This window comes from Patagioenas fasciata, chromosome 13 (genome assembly GCF_037038585.1).
Source record: "Patagioenas fasciata isolate bPatFas1 chromosome 13, bPatFas1.hap1, whole genome shotgun sequence".
NCBI lineage: Eukaryota > Metazoa > Chordata > Aves > Columbiformes > Columbidae > Patagioenas > Patagioenas fasciata.
Genome location: NC_092532.1, coordinates 2955941 through 2979725, shown reverse-complemented (window position 1 = coordinate 2979725; position 23785 = coordinate 2955941).

The following is a 23785-nucleotide window of genomic DNA, read 5'->3' as shown; positions in this document are numbered from 1 at the left end:
TGCTGAAGCCCTGTCAGGCTTCGTCGGACACTGTCGAGTTTGCTCGAGCCCTGTCGGGCTCCATCGGGCCCTGTCGGGTTTGCTCGGGCCTTATCGGGCTCCGTCGGGCCCTGTCGGGTTTCTTCGGGCCCTGTCGGGCTCCATCGAGCCTTGTCAGTCTTCGTCGGGCCCTTTCGGGTTTGCTCGGGCTCTGTCAGGCTACGTCGGTCCCTGTCGGGTTTCCTCGGGCCCTGTCGGGCTCCATCGAGCCCTGTCAGGCTTTGTCGAACCCTGTTGGGTTTGCTCGGGCCCTGTCGGGCTCTGTCGGGCCCTGTCTGGTTTCCTCGGGCCCTGTCGGGCTCCGTCGGGCCCTGTCGGATTTGCTCGGGCCCTGTCGGGTTTGCTGAAGCCCTGTCAGGCTTCGTCGGACCCTGTCGGGTTTGCTCGGGCCCTGTCGGGCTCCGTCGAACCCTGTCGGGTTTGTTCGGGCTCTGTCGGGCTCCAGCGTGCCCTGTCGGGTTTGCCCGGGCCCTGTCAGGCTCCATCAGGCCCTGTCGGGTTTGCTCGGGCCCTATCGGGCTCCGTGGAGCCCTGTCGGGTTTCCTCGGGGCCTGTCGGGCTCCATCGAGCCCTGTAAGGCTCCGTCGGGCCCTTTCGGGTTTGCTCGGGCCCTGTCGGGCTCCGTCAGGCCCTGTCGGATTTGCTCAGGCCCTGTCGGGTTTGCTTGAGCTTTGTCGGGCTCCATCGGGTCCTGTCGGGTTTGCTCGGGCCCTATCGGGCTCCGTCAAACCCTGTCGGGTTTCCTCGGGCCCTGTCGGGCTCCATCGAGTCCTGTCAGGCTTCGTCGGGCCCTTTCGGGTTTGCTCGGGCCCTGTCGGGCTCTGTCGGACCCTGTCGGGTTTGCTCGGGCCCTGTCCGGCTCCGTCGAACCCTGTCGGGTTTGCTCGGGCCCTGTCAGGCTCCGTCGCGCCCTGTCGGGTTTCCTCGGGCCCTGTCGGGCTCCATCGAGCCCTGTCAGGTTTGCTCGGGCCCTGTCGGGTTTGCTCGGGCCCTGTCGGGCTCCATCGGACCCTATCTGGCTTTGGCGGGTCCTGTCGGGTTTGCTCAGGCCCTGTCGGGCCATGTCAGCCCCTGTCGGGTTTGCTCGCGCCCTGTCGGGCTCCGTCGGGCCCTGTCAGGTTCTCTCGGGCCCTGTCAGGTTTGCTCGGGCCCTGTCAGGCTCCGTCAGGCCCTATCGGGTTTGCTCGAGCCCTATCGGGCTCCGTCAGGCCCTGTCAGGTTTGCTCGGGCCCTGTCGGGCCTTGTCAGGCCCTGTCGGGTTTGCTCGGGACCTGTCGGGTTTGCCCGCGTCCTGTCGGGCTCCGTCGGGCCCTGTCAGATTCGCTCGGGCCCTGTCGGGTTTACTCGGGCCCTGTCAGGCTCCGTCAGGCCCTGTCGGGTTTGCTCGTACCCTGTCGGGCTCCGTCGGGCCCTGTCAGGTTTGCTCAGGCCCTGTCGGGATCCGTTGGGCCTTGTCGGGTTTGCTCGGGCCCTGTCGGGCTCCTTCGTGCCCTGTCAGGTTTGCTCGGGCCCTGTCGGGTTTGCTCGGGCCCTGTCAGGCTCCGTCGGGCTCTTTCGGGTTTGCTCAGGCCCTGTCGGGCTCCGTCAGGCCCTGTCAGGCTTTGTAAGGTCCTGTCAGGTTTGCTCGGGCCCTGTCGGGCCTTGTCGTGCCCTGTCGGGTTTGCTCGGGCTCTGTCGGGCTCCAGCGTGCCCTGTCGGGTTTGCCCGGGCCCTGTCAGGCTCCGTCAGGCCCTGTCGGGTTTGCTCGGGCCCTATCGGGCTCCGTGGGGCCTTGTCGGGTTTCCTCGGGCCCTGTCTGGCTCCATCGAGCCCTGTAAGGCTCCGTCGGGCCCTTTCGGGTTTGCTCGGGCCCTGTCGGGCTCCGTCGGGCCCTGTCGGATTTGCTCAGGCCCTGTCGGGTTTGCTTGAGCCCTGTCGGGCTCCATCGAGTCCTGTCAGGCTTCGTCGGGCCCTTTCGGGTTTGCTCGGGCCCTGTCGGGCTCCGTCAGGCCCTGTCGGGTTTGCTCGGGCCCTATCGGGCTTCGTGGGGCCCTGTCGGGTTTCCTCGGGCCCTGTCGGGCTCCATCGAGCCCTGTCAGGCTCCGTCGGGCCCTTTCGGGTTTGCTCGGGCCCTGTCGGGCTCCGTCGGGCCCTGTCGGATTTGCTCAGGCCCTGTCGGGTTTGCTTGAGCCCTGTCGGGCTCCATCGAGTCCTGTCAGGCTTCGTCGGGCCCTTTCGGGTTTGCTCAGGCCCTGTCGGGCTCTGTCGGGCCCTGTCTGGTTTCCTCGGGCCCTGTCGGGCTCCGTCGGGCCCTTTCGGGTTTGCTCGGGCCCTGTCGGGCTCCGTCAGGCCCTGTCGGGTTTGCTCGGGCCCTATCGGGCTCCGTCGAGCCCTGTCGGGTTTCCTCGGGCCCTGTCGGGCTCTATCGAGCCCTGTCAGGCTCCGTCGGGCCCTTTCGGGTTTGCTCGGGCCCTGTCGGGCTCCGTCGGGCCCTGTCGGGTTTGCTCAGGCCCTGTCAGGCTTGTTCAAGCCCTGTCGGGTTTGCTAGGGCCCTGTCGGGCTCCGTCGGGCCCTGTCTGGTTTCCTCAGGCCCTGTCGGGCTCCGTCGGGCCCTGTCGGGTTTGCTCAGGCCCTGTCGGGTTTGCTAGGGCCCTGTCGGGCTCCGTCGGGCCCTGTCTGGTTTCCTCAGGCCCTGTCGGGCTCCGTCGAGCCCTGTCGGGTTTGCTCGGGCCCTGTCAGGCTCCGTCGCGCCCTGTCGGGTTTCCTCGGGCCCTGTCGGGCTCCATCGAGCCCTGTCGGGTTTGCTCAGGCCCTGTCAGGCACCATCGGACCCCGTCAGGCTTTGTCGGGTCCTGTCGGGTTTGCTCAGGCCCTGTCGGGCCTTGTCAGGCCCTCTCGGGTTTGCTCGGGCCCTGTCGGGTTTGCCCGCGTCCTGTGGGGCTCCGTTGGGCCCTGTCAGATTCGCTCGGGCCCTGTCGGGTTTGCTCGGGCCCTGTCAGGCTCCGTCGGGCCCTGTCAGGTTTGCTCAGGCCCTGTCGGGATCCGTTGGGCCCTGTCGGGTTTGCTCGGGCCCTGTCGGGCTCCTTCGTGCCCTGTCAGGTTTGCTCGGGCCCTGTCGGGTTTTCTCGGGCCCTGTCAGGCTCCGTCGAGCCCTGTCAGGTTTGCTCGGGCCCTGTCGGGTTTCCTCAGGCCCTGTCAGGCTCCGTCGAGCTCTGTCGGGTTTGCTCGGGCCCTGTCAGGCTCCGTCAGGCCCTGTCTGGTTTGCTCGTACCCTGTCGGGCTCTGTCGGGCCCTGTCAGGTTTGCTTGGGCACTGTCGGGCTCCGTCGGGCCCTGTCAGGCTTTGTCGAACCCTGTCGGGTTTGCTCAGGCCCTGTCGGGTTTGCTCGAAGCCTGTCGGGCTCTGTCGGGCCCTGTCTGGTTTCCTCGGGCCCTGTCGGGCTCCGTCGGGCCCTGTCGGGTTTGCTCGGGCCCTGTCGGGTTTGCTGAAGCCCTGTCAGGCTTCGTCCGACCCTGTCGGGTTTGCTCGGGCCCTGTCGGGCTCCGTCGAACCCTGTCGGGTTTGCTCGGGCCCTGTCAGGCTCCGTCAGGCCCTATCGGGTTTCCTCGGGCCCTGTCGGGCTCCATCGAGCCCTGTCAGGTTTGCTCAGGCCCTGTCGGGCCTTGTGTAGGCCCTGTCGGTTTTGCTCGGGACCTGTCGGGTTTGCCCGCGTCCTGTCGGGCTCCGTCGGGCCCTGTCAGATTCGCTCGGGCCCTGTCGGGTTTGCTCGGGCCCTGTCAGGCTCCGTGAGGCCCTGTCGGGTTTGCTCGTGCCCTGTCGGGCTCCGTCGGGCCCTGTCAGGTTTGCTCAGGCCCTGTCGGGATCCGTTGGGCCTTGTCGGGTTTGCTCGGGCCCTGTCGGGCTCCTTCGTGCCCTGTCAGGTTTGCTCGGGCCCTGTCGGGTTTGCTCGGGCCCTGTCAGGCTCCGTCGAGCCCTGTCGGGTTTGCTCGGGCCCTGTCAGGCTCCGTCGAGCCCTGTCGGGTTTGCTCGGGCCCTGTCAGGCTCTGTCGGGCCCTGTCGGGTTTCCTCGGGCCCTGTCGGGCTCCATCGAGCTTTGTCAGGCTTTGTCGAACCCTGTCGGGTTTGCTCGGGCCCTGTCGGGTTTGCTCGGGTCCTGTCGGGCCCTGTCGGGCCCTGTCGGGCCCTGTCGGGTTTGCTCGGGCCCTCTCGGGTTCCGTCGGGCCCTCTCGGGTTCCGTCGGGCCCTGTCGGGTTTCCTCGGACCCTGTCGGACTCTATTGAACCCTGTCAGGCTCCGTCGGGCTCTTTCGGGTTTGCTCAGGCCCTGTCGGGCTTTGTCGGGCCCTGTCAGGCTTTGTCACGTCCTGTCAGGTTTGCTCGGGCCCTGTCGGGCCTTGTCGGGCCCTGTCGGGTGTGCTCGGGCTCTGTCGGGCTCCAGCGTGCCCTGTCAGGTTTGCCCGGGCCCTGTCAGGCTCCATCAGGCCCTGTCGAGTTTGCTCAGGCCCTATCGGGCTCCGTGGGGCCCTGTCGGGTTTCCTAAGGCCCTGTCGGGCTCCATCGAGCCCTGTCAGGCTCCGTCGGGCCCTTTCGGGTTTGCTCGGGCCCTGTCGGGCTCCGTCGGGCCCTGTCGGATTTGCTCAGGCCCTGTCGGGTTTGCTCGAGCCCTGTCGGGCTCCATCGGGTCCTGTCGGGTTTGCTCGGGCCCTATCGGGCTCCGTCGGGCCCTGTCGGGTTTCCTCGGGCCCTGTCAGGCTCCGTTGGGCCCTGTCGGTTTGCTCGGGCCCTGTCGGGTTTTCTGAAGCCCTGTCAGGCTTCGTCGGACCCTGTCAAGTGTGCTCGGGCCCTGTCGGGCTCCGTCGAGCCCTGTCAGGTTTTCTCGGGCCTTGTCAGGCTTTGTCGGGCCCTGTCGGGTTTGCTCGGGCCCTGTAGGGTTTGCTCAGGCCCTGTCGGGTTCCGTCGGGCCCTGTCGGGTTTCCTCGGGCCCTGTCGGACTCCACTGAGCCCTGTCAGGCTCCGTCGGGCTCTTTCGGGTTTGCTCAGGCCCTGCCGGGCTCCGTCGGGCCCTGTCAGGCTTTGTCAGGACGTGTCAGGTTTGCTCGGGCCCTGTCGGGCCTTTTCGGGCCCTGTTGGGTTTGCTCGGGCTCTGTCGGGCTCCAGCGTGCCCTGTCGGGTTTGCCCGGGCCCTGTCAGGCTCCGTCAGGCCCTGTCGGGTTTGCTCGGGCCCTATCGGGCTCAATCAGGCCCTGTTGGGTTTCCGCGGGCCCTGTCGGGCTCCATCGAGCCCTGTCAGGCTCCGTCGGGCCCTTTCGGGTTTGCTCGGGCCCTGTCGGGCTCCGTCGGGCCCTGTCGGGTTTGCTCGGGCCCTGTCGGGCTCCGTCGGGCCCTGTCTGGTTTCCTCGGGCTCTGTCGGGCTCCGTCGGGCCCTGTCGGGTTTGCTCGGGCCATGTCGGGTTTGCTGAAGCCCTGTCAGGCTTCGTCGGACACTGTCGAGTTTGCTCGAGCCCTGTCGGGCTCCATCGGGCCCTGTCGGGTTTGCTCGGGCCTTATCGGGCTCCGTCGGGCCCTGTCGGGTTTCCTCGGGCCCTGTCGGGCTCCATCGAGCCCTGTCAGGCTTCGTCGGGCCCGTTCGGGTTTGCTTGGGCCCTGTCGGGCTCCGTCAGGCCCTGTCGGGTTTCCTCGGGCCCTGTCGGGCTCCATCGAGCCTTGTCAGGCTTCGTCGGGCCCTTTCGGGTTTGCTCGGGCTCTGTCAGGCTACGTCGGGCCCTGTCGGGTTTCCTCGGGCCCTGTCGGGCTCCATCGAGCCCTGTCAGGCTTTGTCGAACCCTGTTGGGTTTGCTCGGGCCCTGTCGGGTTTGCTCGGGCCCTGTCGGGCTCTGTCGGGCCCTGTCTGGTTTCCTCGGGCCCTGTCGGGCTCCGTCGGGCCCTGTCGGATTTGCTCGGGCCCTGTCGGGTTTGCTGAAGCCCTGTCAGGCTTCGTCGGACCCTGTCGGGTTTGCTCGGGCCCTGTCGGGCTCCGTCGAACCCTGTCAAGTTTGTTCGGGCTCTGTCGGGCTCCAGCGTTCCCTGTCGGGTTTGCCCGGGCCCTGTCAGGCTCCATCAGGCCCTGTCGGGTTTGCTCGGGCCCTATCGGGCTCCATGGAGCCCTGTCGGGTTTCCTCGGGGCCTGTCGGGCTCCATCGAGCCCTGTAAGGCTCCGTCGGGCCCTTTCGGGTTTGCTCGGGCCCTGTCGGGCTCCGTCAGGCCCTGTCGGATTTGCTCAGGCCCTGTCGGGTTTGCTTGAGCTTTCTCGGGCTCCATCGGGTCCTGTCGGGTTTGCTCGGGCCCTATCGGGCTCTGTCGGGCCCTGTCGGGTTTCCTCGGGCCCTGTCGGGCTCCATCGAGTCCTGTCAGGCTTCGTCGGGCCCTTTCGGGTTTGCTCGGGCCCTGTCGGGCTCTGTCGGACCCTGTCGGGTTTGCTCGGGCCCTGTCCGGCTCCGTCGAACCCTGTAGAGTTTGCTCGGGCCCTGTCAGGCTCCGTCGCGCCCTGTCGGGTTTCCTCGGGCCCTGTCGGGCTCCATCGAGCCCTGTCAGGTTTGCTCGGGCCCTGTCGGGTTTGCTCGGGCCCTGTCGGGCTCCATCGGACCCTATCTGGCTTTGGCGGGTCCTGTCGGGTTTGCTCAGGCCCTGTCGGGCCTTGTCAGCCCCTGTCGGGTTTGCTCGCGCCCTGTCGGGCTCCGTCGGGCCCTGTCAGGTTCTCTCGGGCCCTGTCAGGTTTGCTCGGGCCCTGTCAGGCTCCGTCAGGCCCTATCGGGTTTGCTCGAGCCCTATCGGGCTCCGTCAGGCCCTGTCAGGTTTGCTCGGGCCCTGTCGGGCCTTGTCAGGCCCTGTCGGGTTTGCTCGGGACCTGTCGGGTTTGCTCGCGTCCTGTCGGGCTCCGTCGGGCCCTGTCAGATTCGCTCGGGCCCTGTCGGGTTTACTCGGGCCCTGTCAGGCTCCGTCAGGCCCTGTCGGGTTTGCTCGTACCCTGTCGGGCTCCGTCGGGCCCTGTCAGGTTTGCTCAGGCCCTGTCGGGATCCGTTGGGCCTTGTCGGGTTTGCTCGGGCCCTGTCGGGCTCCTTCGTGCCCTGTCAGGTTTGCTCGGGCCCTGTCGGGTTTGCTCGGGCCCTGTCAGGCTCCGTCGGGCTCTTTCGGGTTTGCTCAGGCCCTGTCGGGCTCCGTCAGGCCCTGTCAGGCTTTGTAAGGTCCTGTCAGGTTTGCTCGGGCCCTGTCGGGCCTTGTCGGGCCCTGTCGGGTTTGCTCGGGCTCTGTCGGGCTCCAGCGTGCCCTGTCGGGTTTGCCCGGGCCCTGTCAGGCTCCGTCAGGCCCTGTCGGGTTTGCTCGGGCCCTATCGGGCTCCGTGGGGCCTTGTCGGGTTTCCTCGGGCCCTGTCTGGCTCCATCGAGCCCTGTCAGGCTCCGTCGGGCCCTTTCGGGTTTGCTCGGGCCCTGTCGGGCTCCGTCGGGCCCTGTCGGATTTGCTCAGGCCCTGTCGGGTTTGCTCGGGCCCTATCGGGCTCCGTGGGGCCCTGTCGGGTTTCCTCGGGCCCTGTCGGGCTCCATCGAGCCCTGTCAGGCTCCGTCGGGCCCTTTCGGGTTTGCTCTGGCCCTGTCGGGCTCCGTCGGGCCCTGTCGGATTTGCTCAGGCCCTGTCGGGTTTGCTTGAGCCCTGTCGGGCTCCATCGAGTCCTGTCAGGCTTCGTCGGGCCCTTTCGGGTTTGCTCAGGCCCTGTCGGGCTCTGTCGGGCCCTGTCTGGTTTGCTCAGGCCCTGTCGGGCTCCGTCGGGCCCTGTCTGGTTTCCTCGGGCTCTGTTGGGCTCCGTCGGGCCCTGTCGGGTTTGCTCGGGCCATGTCGGGTTTGCTGAAGCCCTGTCAGGCTTCGTCGGACACTGTCGAGTTTGCTCGAGCCCTGTCGGGCTCCATCGGGCCCTGTCGGGTTTGCTCGGGCCTTATCGGGCTCCGTCGGGCCCTGTCGGGTTTCCTCGGGCCCTGTCGGGCTCCATCGAGCCCTGTCAGGCTTCGTCGGGCCCTTTCGGGTTTGCTTGGGCCCTGTCGGGCTCCGTCAGGCCCTGTCGGGTTTCCTCGGGCCCTGTCGGGCTCCATCGAGCCTTGTCAGGCTTCGTCGGGCCCTTTCGGGTTTGCTCGGGCTCTGTCAGGCTCCGTCGGGCCCTGTCGGGTTTCCTCGGGCCCTGTCGGGCTCCATCGAGCCCTGTCAGGCTTTGTCGAACCCTGTTGGGTTTGCTCGGGCCCTGTCGGGTTTGCTCGGGCCCTGTCGGGCTCTGTCGGGCCCTGTCTGGTTTCCTCGGGCCCTGTCGGGCTCCGTCGGGCCCTGTCGGATTTGCTCGGGCCCTGTCGGGTTTGCTGAAGCCCTGTCAGGCTTCGTCGGACCCTGTCGGGTTTGCTCGGGCCCTGTCGGGCTCCGTCGAACCCTGTCGGGTTTGTTCGGGCTCTGTCGGGCTCCAGCGTTCCCTGTCGGGTTTGCCCGGGCCCTGTCAGGCTCCATCAGGCCCTGTCGGGTTTGCTCGGGCCCTATCGGGCTCCATGGAGCCCTGTCGGGTTTCCTCGGGGCCTGTCGGGCTCCATCGAGCCCTGTAAGGCTCCGTCGGGCCCTTTCGGGTTTGCTCGGGCCCTGTCGGGCTCCGTCAGGCCCTGTCGGATTTGCTCAGGCCCTGTCGGGTTTGCTTGAGCTTTCTCGGGCTCCATCGGGTCCTGTCGGGTTTGCTCGGGCCCTATCGGGCTCTGTCGGGCCCTGTCGGGTTTCCTCGGGCCCTGTCGGGCTCCATCGAGTCCTGTCAGGCTTCGTCGGGCCCTTTCGGGTTTGTTCGGGCCGTGTCGGGCTCTGTCGGACCCTGTCGGGTTTGCTCGGGCCCTGTCCGGCTCCGTCGAACCCTGTCGAGTTTGCTCGGGCCCTGTCAGGCTCCGTCGCGCCCTGTCGGGTTTCCTCGGGCCCTGTCGGGCTCCATCGAGCCCTGTCAGGTTTGCTCGGGCCCTGTCGGGTTTGCTCGGGCCCTGTCGGGCTCCATCGGACCCTATCTGGCTTTGGCGGGTCCTGTCGGGTTTGCTCAGGCCCTGTCGGGCCTTGTCAGCCCCTGTCGGGTTTGCTCGCGCCCTGTCGGGCTCCGTCGGGCCCTGTCAGGTTCTCTCGGGCCCTGTCAGGTTTGCTCGGGCCCTGTCAGGCTCCGTCAGGCCCTATCGGGTTTGCTCGAGCCCTATCGGGCTCCGTCAGGCCCTGTCAGGTTTGCTCGGGCCCTGTCGGGCCTTGTCAGGCCCTGTCGGGTTTGCTCGGGACCTGTCGGGTTTGCTCGCGTCCTGTCGGGCTCCGTCGGGCCCTGTCAGATTCGCTCGGGCCCTGTCGGGTTTACTCGGGCCCTGTCAGGCTCCGTCAGGCCCTGTCGGGTTTGCTCGTACCCTGTCGGGCTCCGTCGGGCCCTGTCAGGTTTGCTCAGGCCCTGTCGGGATCCGTTGGGCCTTGTCGGGTTTGCTCGGGCCCTGTCGGGCTCCTTCGTGCCCTGTCAGGTTTGCTCGGGCCCTGTCGGGTTTGCTCGGGCCCTGTCAGGCTCCGTCGGGCTCTTTCGGGTTTGCTCAGGCCCTGTCGGGCTCCGTCAGGCCCTGTCAGGCTTTGTAAGGTCCTGTCAGGTTTGCTCGGGCCCTGTCGGGCTCCGTCGGGCCCTTTCGGGTTTGCTCGGGCCCTGTCGGGCTCCGTCAGGCCCTGTCGGGTTTGCTCGGGCCCTATCGGGCTCCGTCGAGCCCTGTCGGGTTTCCTCGGGCCCTGTCGGGCTCTATCGAGCCCTGTCAGGCTCCGTCGGGCCCTTTCGGGTTTGCTCGGGCCCTGTCGGGCTCCGTCGGGCCCTGTCGGGTTTGCTCAGGCCCTGTCAGGCTTGTTCAAGCCCTGTCGGGTTTGCTAGGGCCCTGTCGAGCTCCGTCGGGCCCTGTCTGGTTTCCTCAGGCCCTGTCGGGCTCCGTCGGGCCCTGTCGGGTTTGCTCATCCCCTGTCGGGTTTGCTAGGGCCCTGTCGGGCTCCGTCGGGCCCTGTCTGGTTTCCTCAGGCCCTGTCGGGCTCCGTCGAGCCCTGTCGGGTTTGCTCGGGCCCTGTCAGGCTCCGTCGCGCCCTGTCGGGTTTCCTCGGGCCCTGTCGGGCTCCATCGAGCCCTGTCGGGTTTGCTCAGGCCCTGTCGGGCACCATCGGACCCCGTCAGGCTTTGTCGGGTCCTGTCGGGTTTGCTCAGGCCCTGTCGGGCCTTGTCAGGCCCTCTCGGGTTTGCTCGGGCCCTGTCGGGTTTGCCCGCGTCCTGTGGGGCTCCGTTGGGCCCTGTCAGATTCGCTTGGGCCCTGTCGGGTTTGCTCGGGCCCTGTCAGGCTCCGTCGGGCCCTGTCAGGTTTGCTCAGGCCCTGTCGGGATCCGTTGGGCCCTGTCGGGTTTGCTCGGGCCCTGTCGGGCTCCTTCGTGCCCTGTCAAATTTGCTCGGGCCCTGTCGGGTTTTCTCGGGCCCTGTCAGGCTCCGTCGAGCCCTGTCAGGTTTGCTCGGGCCCTGTCGGGTTTGCTCAGGCCCTGTCAGGCTCCGTCGAGCTCTGTCGGGTTTGCTCGGGCCCTGTCAGGCTCCGTCAGGCCCTGTCTGGTTTGCTCGTACCCTGTCGGGCTCTGTCGGGCCCTGTCAGGTTTGCTTGGGCACTGTCGGGCTCCGTCGGGCCCTGTCAGGCTTTGTCGAACCCTGTCGGGTTTGCTCAGGCCCTGTCGGGTTTGCTCGAAGCCTGTCGGGCTCTGTCGGGCCCTGTCTGGTTTCCTCGGGCCCTGTCGGGCTCCGTCGGGCCCTGTCGGGTTTGCTCGGGCCCTGTCGGGTTTGCTGAAGCCCTGTCAGGCTTCGTCCGACCCTGTCGGGTTTGCTCGGGCCCTGTCGGGCTCCGTCGAACCCTGTCGGGTTTGCTCAGGCCCTGTCGGGCTCTGTCGGGCCCTGTCTGGTTTGCTCGGGCCCTGTCGGGCTCCGTCGGGCCCTGTCTGGTTTCCTCGGGCTCTGTTGGGCTCCGTCGGGCCCTGTCGGGTTTGCTCGGGCCATGTCGGGTTTGCTGAAGCCCTGTCAGGCTTCGTCGGACACTGTCGAGTTTGCTCGAGCCCTGTCGGGCTCCATCGGGCCCTGTCGGGTTTGCTCGGGCCTTATCGGGCTCCGTCGGGCCCTGTCGGGTTTCCTCGGGCCCTGTCGGGCTCCATCGATCCCTGTCAGGCTTCGTCGGGCCCTTTCGGGTTTGCTTGGGCCCTGTCGGGCTCCGTCAGGCCCTGTCGGGTTTCCTCGGGCCCTGTCGGGCTCCATCGAGCCTTGTCAGGCTTCGTCGGGCCCTTTCGGGTTTGCTCGGGCTCTGTCAGGCTACGTCGGGCCCTGTCGGGTTTCCTCGGGCCCTGTCGGGCTCCATCGAGCCCTGTCAGGCTTTGTCGAACCCTGTTGGGTTTGCTCGGGCCCTGTCGGGTTTGCTCGGGCCCTGTCGGGCTCTGTCGGGCCCTGTCTGGTTTCCTCGGGCCCTGTCGGGCTCCGTCGGGCCCTGTCGGATTTGCTCGGGCCCTGTCGGGTTTGCTGAAGCCCTGTCAGGCTTCGTCGGACCCTGTCGGGTTTGCTCGGGCCCTGTCGGGCTCCGTCGAACCCTGTCGGGTTTGTTCGGGCTCTGTCGGGCTCCAGCGTTCCCTGTCGGGTTTGCCCGGGCCCTGTCAGGCTCCATCAGGCCCTGTCGGGTTTGCTCGGGCCCTATCGGGCTCCATGGAGCCCTGTCGGGTTTCCTCGGGGCCTGTCGGGCTCCATCGAGCCCTGTAAGGCTCCGTCGGGCCCTTTCGGGTTTGCTCGGGCCCTGTCGGGCTCCGTCAGGCCCTGTCGGATTTGCTCAGGCCCTGTCGGGTTTGCTTGAGCTTTCTCGGGCTCCATCGGGTCCTGTCGGGTTTGCTCGGGCCCTATCGGGCTCTGTCGGGCCCTGTCGGGTTTCCTCGGGCCCTGTCGGGCTCCATCGAGTCCTGTCAGGCTTCGTCGGGCCCTTTCGGGTTTGCTCGGGCCGTGTCGGGCTCTGTCGGACCCTGTCGGGTTTGCTCGGGCCCTGTCCGGCTCCGTCGAACCCTGTCGAGTTTGCTCGGGCCCTGTCAGGCTCCGTCGCGCCCTGTCGGGTTTCCTCGGGCCCTGTCGGGCTCCATCGAGCCCTGTCAGGTTTGCTCGGGCCCTGTCGGGTTTGCTCGGGCCCTGTCGGGCTCCATCAGACCCTATCTGGCTTTGGCGGGTCCTGTCGGGTTTGCTCAGGCCCTGTCGGGCCTTGTCAGCCCCTGTCGGGTTTGCTCGCGCCCTGTCGGGCTCCGTCGGGCCCTGTCAGGTTCTCTCGGGCCCTGTCAGGTTTGCTCGGGCCCTGTCAGGCTCCGTCAGGCCCTATCGGGTTTGCTCGAGCCCTACCGGGCTCCGTCAGGCCCTGTCAGGTTTGCTCGGGCCCTGTCGGGCCTTGTCAGGCCCTGTCGGGTTTGCTCGGGACCTGTCGGGTTTGCTCGCGTCCTGTCGGGCTCCGTCGGGCCCTGTCAGATTCGCTCGGGCCCTGTCGGGTTTACTCGGGCCCTGTCAGGCTCCGTCAGGCCCTGTCGGGTTTGCTCGTACCCTGTCGGGCTCCGTCGGGCCCTGTCAGGTTTGCTCAGGCCCTGTCGGGATCCGTTGGGCCTTGTCGGGTTTGCTCGGGCCCTGTCGGGCTCCTTCGTGCCCTGTCAGGTTTGCTCGGGCCCTGTCGGGTTTGCTCGGGCCCTGTCAGGCTCCGTCGGGCTCTTTCGGGTTTGCTCAGGCCCTGTCGGGCTCCGTCAGGCCCTGTCAGGCTTTGTAAGGTCCTGTCAGGTTTGCTCGGGCCCTGTCGGGCCTTGTCGGGCCCTGTCGGGTTTGCTCGGGCTCTGTCGGGATCCAGCGTGCCCTGTCGGGTTTGCCCAGGCCCTGTCAGGCTCCGTCAGGCCCTGTCGGGTTTGCTCGGGCCCTATCGGGCTCCGTGGGGCCTTGTCGGGTTTCCTCGGGCCCTGTCTGGCTCCATCGAGCCCTGTCAGGCTCCGTCGGGCCCTTTCGGGTTTGCTCGGGCCCTGTCGGGCTCCGTCGGGCCCTGTCGGATTTGCTCAGGCCCTGTCGGGTTTGCTTGAGCCCTGTCGGGCTCCATCGAGTCCTGTCAGGCTTCGTCGGGCCCTTTCGGGTTTGCTCGGGCCCTGTCGGGCTCCGTCAGGCCCTGTCGGGTTTGCTCGGGCCCTATCGGGCTCCGTGGGGCCCTGTCGGGTTTCCTCGGGCCCTGTCGGGCTCCATCGAGCCCTGTCAGGCTCCGTCGGGCCCTTTCGGGTTTGCTCGGGCCCTGTCGGGCTCCGTCGGGCCCTGTCGGATTTGCTCAGGCCCTGTCGGGTTTGCTTGAGCCCTGTCGGGCTCCATCGAGTCCTGTCAGGCTTCGTCGGGCCCTTTCGGGTTTGCTCAGGCCCTGTCGGGCTCTGTCGGGCCCTGTCTGGTTTCCTCGGGCCCTGTCGGGCTCCGTCGGGCCCTTTCGGGTTTGCTCGGGCCCTGTCGGGCTCCGTCAGGCCCTGTCGGGTTTGCTCGGGCCCTATCGGGCTCCGTCGAGCCCTGTCGGGTTTCCTCGGGCCCTGTCGGGCTCTATCGAGCCCTGTCAGGCTCCGTCGGGCCCTTTCGGGTTTGCTCGGGCCCTGTCGGGCTCCGTCGGGCCCTGTCGGGTTTGCTCAGGCCCTGTCAGGCTTGTTCAAGCCCTGTCGGGTTTGCTAGGGCCCTGTCGAGCTCCGTCGGGCCCTGTCTGGTTTCCTCAGGCCCTGTCGGGCTCCGTCGGGCCCTGTCGGGTTTGCTCATCCCCTGTCGGGTTTCCTCGGGCCCTGTCGGGCTCCGTCGGGCCCTGTCTGGTTTCCTCAGGCCCTGTCGGGCTCCGTCGAGCCCTGTCGGGTTTGCTCGGGCCCTGTCAGGCTCCGTCGCGCCCTGTCGGGTTTCCTCGGGCCCTGTCGGGCTCCATCGAGCCCTGTCGGGTTTGCTCAGGCCCTGTCGGGCACCATCGGACCCCGTCAGGCTTTGTCGGGTCCTGTCGGGTTTGCTCAGGCCCTGTCGGGCCTTGTCAGGCCCTCTCGGGTTTGCTCGGGCCCTGTCGGGTTTGCCCGCGTCCTGTGGGGCTCCGTTGGGCCCTGTCAGATTCGCTCGGGCCCTGTCGGGTTTGCTCGGGCCCTGTCAGGCTCCGTCGGGCCCTGTCAGGTTTGCTCAGGCCCTGTCGGGATCCGTTGGGCCCTGTCGGGTTTGCTCGGGCCCTGTCGGGCTCCTTCGTGCCCTGTCAAATTTGCTCGGGCCCTGTCGGGTTTTCTCGGGCCCTGTCAGGCTCCGTCGAGCCCTGTCAGGTTTGCTCGGGCCCTGTCGGGTTTGCTCAGGCCCTGTCAGGCTCCGTCGAGCTCTGTCGGGTTTGCTCGGGCCCTGTCAGGCTCCGTCAGGCCCTGTCTGGTTTGCTCGTACCCTGTCGGGCTCTGTCGGGCCCTGTCAGGTTTGCTTGGGCACTGTCGGGCTCCGTCGGGCCCTGTCAGGCTTTGTCGAACCCTGTCGGGTTTGCTCAGGCCCTGTCGGGTTTGCTCGAAGCCTGTCGGGCTCTGTCGGGCCCTGTCTGGTTTCCTCGGGCCCTGTCGGGCTCCGTCGGGCCCTGTCGGGTTTGCTCGGGCCCTGTCGGGTTTGCTGAAGCCCTGTCAGGCTTCGTCCGACCCTGTCGGGTTTGCTCGGGCCCTGTCGGGCTCCGTCGAACCCTGTCGGGTTTGCTCAGGCCCTGTCGGGCTCTGTCGGGCCCTGTCTGGTTTGCTCGGGCCCTGTCGGGCTCCGTCGGGCCCTGTCTGGTTTCCTCGGGCTCTGTTGGGCTCCGTCGGGCCCTGTCGGGTTTGCTCGGGCCATGTCGGGTTTGCTGAAGCCCTGTCAGGCTTCGTCGGACACTGTCGAGTTTGCTCGAGCCCTGTCGGGCTCCATCGGGCCCTGTCGGGTTTGCTCGGGCCTTATCGGGCTCCGTCGGGCCCTGTCGGGTTTCCTCGGGCCCTGTCGGGCTCCATCGATCCCTGTCAGGCTTCGTCGGGCCCTTTCGGGTTTGCTTGGGCCCTGTCGGGCTCCGTCAGGCCCTGTCGGGTTTCCTCGGGCCCTGTCGGGCTCCATCGAGCCTTGTCAGGCTTCGTCGGGCCCTTTCGGGTTTGCTCGGGCTCTGTCAGGCTACGTCGGGCCCTGTCGGGTTTCCTCGGGCCCTGTCGGGCTCCATCGAGCCCTGTCAGGCTTTGTCGAACCCTGTTGGGTTTGCTCGGGCCCTGTCGGGTTTGCTCGGGCCCTGTCGGGCTCTGTCGGGCCCTGTCTGGTTTCCTCGGGCCCTGTCGGGCTCCGTCGGGCCCTGTCGGATTTGCTCGGGCCCTGTCGGGTTTGCTGAAGCCCTGTCAGGCTTCGTCGGACCCTGTCGGGTTTGCTCGGGCCCTGTCGGGCTCCGTCGAACCCTGTCGGGTTTGTTCGGGCTCTGTCGGGCTCCAGCGTTCCCTGTCGGGTTTGCCCGGGCCCTGTCAGGCTCCATCAGGCCCTGTCGGGTTTGCTCGGGCCCTATCGGGCTCCATGGAGCCCTGTCGGGTTTCCTCGGGGCCTGTCGGGCTCCATCGAGCCCTGTAAGGCTCCGTCGGGCCCTTTCGGGTTTGCTCGGGCCCTGTCGGGCTCCGTCAGGCCCTGTCGGATTTGCTCAGGCCCTGTCGGGTTTGCTTGAGCTTTCTCGGGCTCCATCGGGTCCTGTCGGGTTTGCTCGGGCCCTATCGGGCTCTGTCGGGCCCTGTCGGGTTTCCTCGGGCCCTGTCGGGCTCCATCGAGTCCTGTCAGGCTTCGTCGGGCCCTTTCGGGTTTGCTCGGGCCGTGTCGGGCTCTGTCGGACCCTGTCGGGTTTGCTCGGGCCCTGTCCGGCTCCGTCGAACCCTGTCGAGTTTGCTCGGGCCCTGTCAGGCTCCGTCGCGCCCTGTCGGGTTTCCTCGGGCCCTGTCGGGCTCCATCGAGCCCTGTCAGGTTTGCTCGGGCCCTGTCGGGTTTGCTCGGGCCCTGTCGGGCTCCATCAGACCCTATCTGGCTTTGGCGGGTCCTGTCGGGTTTGCTCAGGCCCTGTCGGGCCTTGTCAGCCCCTGTCGGGTTTGCTCGCGCCCTGTCGGGCTCCGTCGGGCCCTGTCAGGTTCTCTCGGGCCCTGTCAGGTTTGCTCGGGCCCTGTCAGGCTCCGTCAGGCCCTATCGGGTTTGCTCGAGCCCTACCGGGCTCCGTCAGGCCCTGTCAGGTTTGCTCGGGCCCTGTCGGGCCTTGTCAGGCCCTGTCGGGTTTGCTCGGGACCTGTCGGGTTTGCTCGCGTCCTGTCGGGCTCCGTCGGGCCCTGTCAGATTCGCTCGGGCCCTGTCGGGTTTACTCGGGCCCTGTCAGGCTCCGTCAGGCCCTGTCGGGTTTGCTCGTACCCTGTCGGGCTCCGTCGGGCCCTGTCAGGTTTGCTCAGGCCCTGTCGGGATCCGTTGGGCCTTGTCGGGTTTGCTCGGGCCCTGTCGGGCTCCTTCGTGCCCTGTCAGGTTTGCTCGGGCCCTGTCGGGTTTGCTCGGGCCCTGTCAGGCTCCGTCGGGCTCTTTCGGGTTTGCTCAGGCCCTGTCGGGCTCCGTCAGGCCCTGTCAGGCTTTGTAAGGTCCTGTCAGGTTTGCTCGGGCCCTGTCGGGCCTTGTCGGGCCCTGTCGGGTTTGCTCGGGCTCTGTCGGGATCCAGCGTGCCCTGTCGGGTTTGCCCAGGCCCTGTCAGGCTCCGTCAGGCCCTGTCGGGTTTGCTCGGGCCCTATCGGGCTCCGTGGGGCCTTGTCGGGTTTCCTCGGGCCCTGTCTGGCTCCATCGAGCCCTGTCAGGCTCCGTCGGGCCCTTTCGGGTTTGCTCGGGCCCTGTCGGGCTCCGTCGGGCCCTGTCGGATTTGCTCAGGCCCTGTCGGGTTTGCTTGAGCCCTGTCGGGCTCCATCGAGTCCTGTCAGGCTTCGTCGGGCCCTTTCGGGTTTGCTCGGGCCCTGTCGGGCTCCGTCAGGCCCTGTCGGGTTTGCTCGGGCCCTATCGGGCTCCGTGGGGCCCTGTCGGGTTTCCTCGGGCCCTGTCGGGCTCCATCGAGCCCTGTCAGGCTCCGTCGGGCCCTTTCGGGTTTGCTCGGGCCCTGTCGGGCTCCGTCGGGCCCTGTCGGATTTGCTCAGGCCCTGTCGGGTTTGCTTGAGCCCTGTCGGGCTCCATCGAGTCCTGTCAGGCTTCGTCGGGCCCTTTCGGGTTTGCTCAGGCCCTGTCGGGCTCTGTCGGGCCCTGTCTGGTTTCCTCGGGCCCTGTCGGGCTCCGTCGGGCCCTTTCGGGTTTGCTCGGGCCCTGTCGGGCTCCGTCAGGCCCTGTCGGGTTTGCTCGGGCCCTATCGGGCTCCGTCGAGCCCTGTCGGGTTTCCTCGGGCCCTGTCGGGCTCTATCGAGCCCTGTCAGGCTCCGTCGGGCCCTTTCGGGTTTGCTCGGGCCCTGTCGGGCTCCGTCGGGCCCTGTCGGGTTTGCTCAGGCCCTGTCAGGCTTGTTCAAGCCCTGTCGGGTTTGCTAGGGCCCTGTCGAGCTCCGTCGGGCCCTGTCTGGTTTCCTCAGGCCCTGTCGGGCTCCGTCGGGCCCTGTCGGGTTTGCTCATGCCCTGTCGGGTTTGCTAGGGCCCTGTCGGGCTCCGTCGGGCCCTGTCTGGTTTCCTCAGGCCCTGTCGGCCTCCGTCGAGCCCTGTCGGGTTTGCTCGGGCCCTGTCAGGCTCCGTCGCGCCCTGTCGGGTTTCCTCGGGCCCTGTCGGGCTCCATCGAGCCCTGTCGGGTTTGCTCAGGCCCTGTCGGGCACCATCGGACCCCGTCAGGCTTTGTCGGGTCCTGTCGGGTTTGCTCAGGCCCTGTCGGGCCTTGTCAGGCCCTCTCGGGTTTGCTCGGGCCCTGTCGGGTTTGCCCGCGTCCTGTGGGGCTCCGTTGGGCCCTGTCAGATTCGCTCGGGCCCTGTCGGGTTTGCTCGGGCCCTGTCAGGCTCCGTCGGGCCCTGTCAGGTTTGCTCAGGCCCTGTCGGGATCCGTTGGGCCCTGTCGGGTTTGCTCGGGCCCTGTCGGGCTCCTTCGTGCCCTGTCAGGTTTGCTCGGGCCCTGTCGGGTTTTCTCGGGCCCTGTCAGGCTCCGTCGAGCCCTGTCAGGTTTGCTCGGGCCCTGTCGGGTTTGCTCAGGCCCTGTCAGGCTCCGTCGAGCTCTGTCGGGTTTGCTCGGGCCCTGTCAGGCTCCGTCAGGCCCTGTCTGGTTTGCTCGTACCCTGTCGGGCTCTGTCGGGCCCTGTCAGGTTTGCTTGGGCACTGTCGGGCTCCGTCGGGCCCTGTCAGGCTTTGTCGAACCCTGTCGGGTTTGCTCAGGCCCTGTCGGGTTTGCTCGAAGCCTGTCGGGCTCTGTCGGGCCCTGTCTGGTTTCCTCGGGCCCTGTCGGGCTCCGTCGGGCCCTGTCGGGTTTGCTCGGGCCCTGTCGGGTTTGCTGAAGCCCTGTCAGGCTTCGTCCGACCCTGTCGGGTTTGCTCGGGCCCTGTCGGGCTCCGTCGAACCCTGTCGGGTTTGCTCGGGCCCTGTCAGGCTCCGTCAGGCCCTATCGGGTTTCCTCGGGCCCTGTCGGGCTCCATCGAGCCCTGTCAGGTTTGCTCGGGCCCTGTCAGGCTCCGTCAGGCCCTATCGGGTTTCCTCGGGCCCTGTCGGGCTCCATCGAGCCCTGTCGGGTTTGCCCGGGCCCTGTCAGGCTCCGTCAGGCCCTGTCGGGTTTGCTCGGGCCCTATCGGGCTCCGTGGGGCCTTGTCGGGTTTCCTCGGGCCCTGTCTGGCTCCATCGAGCCCTGTCAGGCTCCGTCGGGCCCTTTCGGGTTTGCTCGGGCCCTGTCGGGCTCCGTCGGGCCCTGTCGGATTTGCTCAGGCCCTGTCGGGTTTGCTCGGGCCCTATCGGGCTCCGTGGGGCCCTGTCGGGTTTCCTCGGGCCCTGTCGGGCTCCATCGAGCCCTGTCAGGCTCCGTCGGGCCCTTTCGGGTTTGCTCTGGCCCTGTCGGGCTCCGTCGGGCCCTGTCGGATTTGCTCAGGCCCTGTCGGGTTTGCTTGAGCCCTGTCGGGCTCCATCGAGTCCTGTCAGGCTTCGTCGGGCCCTTTCGGGTTTGCTCAGGCCCTGTCGGGCTCTGTCGGGCCCTGTCTGGTTTGCTCGGGCCCTGTCGGGCTCCGTCGGGCCCTGTCTGGTTTCCTCGGGCTCTGTTGGGCTCCGTCGGGCCCTGTCGGGTTTGCTCGGGCCATGTCGGGTTTGCTGAAGCCCTGTCAGGCTTCGTCGGACACTGTCGAGTTTGCTCGAGCCCTGTCGGGCTCCATCGGGCCCTGTCGGGTTTGCTCGGGCCTTATCGGGCTCCGTCGGGCCCTGTCGGGTTTCCTCGGGCCCTGTCGGGCTCCATCGAGCCCTGTCAGGCTTCGTCGGGCCCTTTCGGGTTTGCTTGGGCCCTGTCGGGCTCCGTCAGGCCCTGTCGGGTTTCCTCGGGCCCTGTCGGGCTCCATCGAGCCTTGTCAGGCTTCGTCGGGCCCTTTCGGGTTTGCTCGGGCTCTGTCAGGCTACGTCGGGCCCTGTCGGGTTTCCTCGGGCCCTGTCGGGCTCCATCGAGCCCTGTCAGGCTTTGTCGAACCCTGTTGGGTTTGCTCGGGCCCTGTCGGGTTTGCTCGGGCCCTGTCGGGCTCTGTCGGGCCCTGTCTGGTTTCCTCGGGCCCTGTCGGGCTCCGTCGGGCCCTGTCGGATTTGCTCGGGCCCTGTCGGGTTTGCTGAAGCCCTGTCAGGCTTCGTCGGACCCTGTCGGGTTTGCTCGGGCCCTGTCGGGCTCCGTCGAACCCTGTCGGGTTTGTTCGGGCTCTATCGGGCTCCAGCGTTCCCTGTCGGGTTTGCCCGGGCCCTGTCAGGCTCCATCAGGCCCTGTCGGGTTTGCTCGGGCCCTATCGGGCTCCATGGAGCCCTGTCGGGTTTCCTCGGGGCCTGTCGGGCTCCATCGAGCCCTGTAAGGCTCCGTCGGGCCCTTTCGGGTTTGCTCGGGCCCTGTCGGGCTCCGTCAGGCCCTGTCGGATTTGCTCAGGCCCTGTCGGGTTTGCTTGAGCTTTCTCGGGCTCCATCGGGTCCTGTCGGGTTTCCTCGGGCCCTGTCGGGCTCCATCGAGTCCTGTCAGGCTTCGTCGGGCCCTTTCGGGTTTGCTCGGGCCGTGTCGGGCTCTGTCGGACCCTGTCGGGTTTGCTCGGGCCCTGTCCAGCTCCGTCGAACCCTGTCGAGTTTGCTCGGGCCCTGTCAGGCTCCGTCGCGCCCTGTCGGGTTTCCTCGGGCCCTGTCGGGCTCCATCGAGCCCTGTCAGGTTTGCTCGGGCCCTGTCGGGTTTGCTCGGGCCCTGTCGGGCTCCATCGGACCCTATCTGGCTTTGGCGGGTCCTGTCGGGTTTGCTCAGGCCCTGTCGGGCCTTGTCAGCCCCTGTCGGGTTTGCTCGCGCCCTGTCGGGCTCCGTCGGGCCCTGTCAGGTTCTCTCGGGCCCTGTCAGGTTTGCTCGGGCCCTGTCAGGCTCCGTCAGGCCCTATCGGGTTTGCTCGAGCCCTATCGGGCTCCGTCAGGCCCTGTCAGGTTTGCTCGGGCCCTGTCGGGCCTTGTCAGGCCCTGTCGGGTTTGCTCGGGACCTGTCGGGTTTGCTCGCGTCCTGTCGGGCTCCGTCGGGCCCTGTCAGATTCGCTCGGGCCCTGTCGGGTTTACTCGGGCCCTGTCAGGCTCCGTCAGGCCCTGTCGGGTTTGCTCGTACCCTGTCGGGCTCCGTCGGGCCCTGTCAGGTTTGCTCAGGCCCTGTCGGGATCCGTTGGGCCTTGTCGGGTTTGCTCGGGCCCTGTCGGGCTCCTTCGTGCCCTGTCAGGTTTGCTCGGGCCCTGTCGGGTTTGCTCGGGCCCTGTCAGGCTCCGTCGGGCTCTTTCGGGTTTGCTCAGGCCCTGTCGGGCTCCGTCAGGCCCTGTCAGGCTTTGTAAGGTCCTGTCAGGTTTGCTCGGGCCCTGTCGGGCCTTGTCGGGCCCTGTCGGGTTTGCTCGGGCTCTGTCGGGATCCAGCGTGCCCTGTCGGGTTTGCCCGGGCCCTGTCAGGCTCCGTCAGGCCCTGTCGGGTTTGCTCGGGCCCTATCGGGCTCCGTGGGGCCTTGTCGGGTTTCCTCGGGCCCTGTCTGGCTCCATCGAGCCCTGTCAGGCTCCGTCGGGCCCTTTCGGGTTTGCTCGGGCCCTGTCGGGCTCCGTCGGGCCCTGTCGGATTTGCTCAGGCCCTGTCGGGTTTGCTTGAGCCCTGTCGGGCTCCATCGAGTCCTGTCAGGCTTCGTCGGGCCCTTTCGGGTTTGCTCGGGCCCTGTCGGGCTCCGTCAGGCCCTGTCGGGTTTGCTCGGGCCCTATCGGGCTCCGTGGGGCCCTGTCGGGTTTCCTCGGGCCCTGTCGGGCTCCATCGAGCCCTGTCAGGCTCCGTCGGGCCCTTTCGGGTTTGCTCGGGCCCTGTCGGGCTCCGTCGGGCCCTGTCGGATTTGCTCAGGCCCTGTCGGGTTTGCTTGAGCCCTGTCGGGCTCCATCGAGTCCTGTCAGGCTTCGTCGGGCCCTTTCGGGTTTGCTCAGGCCCTGTCGGGCTCTGTCGGGCCCTGTCTGGTTTCCTCGGGCCCTGTCGGGCTCCGTCGGGCCCTTTCGGGTTTGCTCGGGCCCTGTCGGGCTCCGTCAGGCCCTGTCGGGTTTGCTCGGGCCCTATCGGGCTCCGTCGAGCCCTGTCGGGTTTCCTCGGGCCCTGTCGGGCTCTATCGAGCCCTGTCAGGGTCCGTCGGGCCCTTTCGGGTTTGCTCGGGCCCTGTCGGGCTCCGTCGGGCCCTGTCGGGTTTGCTCAGGCCCTGTCAGGCTTGTTCAAGCCCTGTCGGGTTTGCTAGGGCCCTGTCGAGCTCCGTCGGGCCCTGTCTGGTTTCCTCAGGCCCTGTCGGGCTCCGTCGAGCCCTGTCGGGTTTGCTCATGCCCTGTCGGGTTTGCTAGGGCCCTGTCGGGCTCCGTCGGGCCCTGTCTGGTTTCCTCAGGCCCTGTCGGGCTCCGTCGAGCCCTGTCGGGTTTGCTCGGGCCCTGTCAGGCTCCGTCGCGCCCTGTCGGGTTTCCTCGGGCCCTGTCGGGCTCCATCGAGCCCTGTCGGGTTTGCTCAGGCCCTGTCGGGCACCATCGGACCCCGTCAGGCTTTGTCGGGTCCTGTCGGGTTTGCTCAGGCCCTGTCGGGCCTTGTCAGGCCCTCTCGGGTTTGCTCGGGCCCTGTCGGGTTTGCCCGCGTCCTGTGGGGCTCCGTTGGGCCCTGTCAGATTCGCTCGGGCCCTGTCGGGTTTGCTCGGGCCCTGTCAGGCTCCGTCGGGCCCTGTCAGGTTTGCTCAGGCCCTGTCGGGATCCGTTGGGCCCTGTCGGGTTTGCTCGGGCCCTGTCGGGCTCCTTCGTGCCCTGTCAGGTTTGCTCGGGCCCTGTCGGGTTTTCTCGGGCCCTGTCAGGCTCCGTCGAGCCCTGTCAGGTTTGCTCGGGCCCTGTCGGGTTTGCTCAGGCCCTGTCAGGCTCCGTCGAGCTCTGTCGGGTTTGCTCGGGCCCTGTCAGGCTCCGTCAGGCCCTGTCTGGTTTGCTCGTACCCTGTCGGGCTCTGTCGGGCCCTGTCAGGTTTGCTTGGGCACTGTCGGGCTCCGTCGGGCCCTGTCAGGCTTTGTCGAACCCTGTCGGGTTTGCTCAGGCCCTGTCGGGTTTGCTCGAAGCCTGTCGGGCTCTGTCGGGCCCTGTCTGGTTTCCTCGGGCGCTGTCGGGCTCCGTCGGGCCCTGTCGGGTTTGCTCGGGCCCTGTCGGGTTTGCTGAAGCCCTGTCAGGCTTCGTCCGACCCTGTCGGGTTTGCTCGGGCCCTGTCGGGCTCCGTCGAACCCTGTCGGGTTTGCTCGGGCCCTGTCAGGCTCCGTCAGGCCCTATCGGGTTTCCTCGGGCCCTGTCGGGCTCCATCGAGCCCTGTCAGGTTTGCTCGGGCCCTGTCGGGCCTTGTCAGGCCCTGTCGGTTTTGCTCGGGACCTGTCGGGTTTGCCCGCGTCCTGTCGCGCTCCGTCGGGCCCTGTCAGATTCGCTCGGGCCCTGTCGGGTTTGCTCGGGCCCTGTCAGGCTCCGTCAGGCCCTGTCGGGTTTGCTCGTGCCCTGTCGGGCTCCGTCGGGCCCTGTCAGGTTTGCTCAGGCCCTGTCGGGATCCGTTGGGCCTTGTCGGGTTTGCTCGGGCCCTGTCGGGCTCCTTCGTGCCCTGTCAGGTTTGCTCGGGCCCTGTCGGGTTTGCTCGGGCCCTGTCAGGCTCCGTCGAGCCCTGTCGGGTTTGCTCGGGCCCTGTCAGGCTCCGTCGAGCCCTGTCGGGTTTGCTCGGGCCCTGTCAGGCTCTGTCGGGCCCTGTCGGGTTTCCTCGGGCCCTGTCGGGCTCCATCGAGCTTTGTCAGGCTTTGTCGAACCCTGTCGGGTTTGCTCGGGCCCTGTCGGGTTTGCTCGGGTCCTGTCGGGCCCTGTCGGGCCCTGTCGGGCCCTGTCGGGTTTGCTCGGGCCCTGTCAGGTTCCGTTGGGCCCTGTCGGATTCCCTCGGGCCCTCTCGGGTTCCGTCGGGCCCTCTTGGGTTCCGTCGGGCCCTGTCGGGTTTCCTCGGACCCTGTCGGACTCTATTGAGCCCTGTCAGGCTCCGTC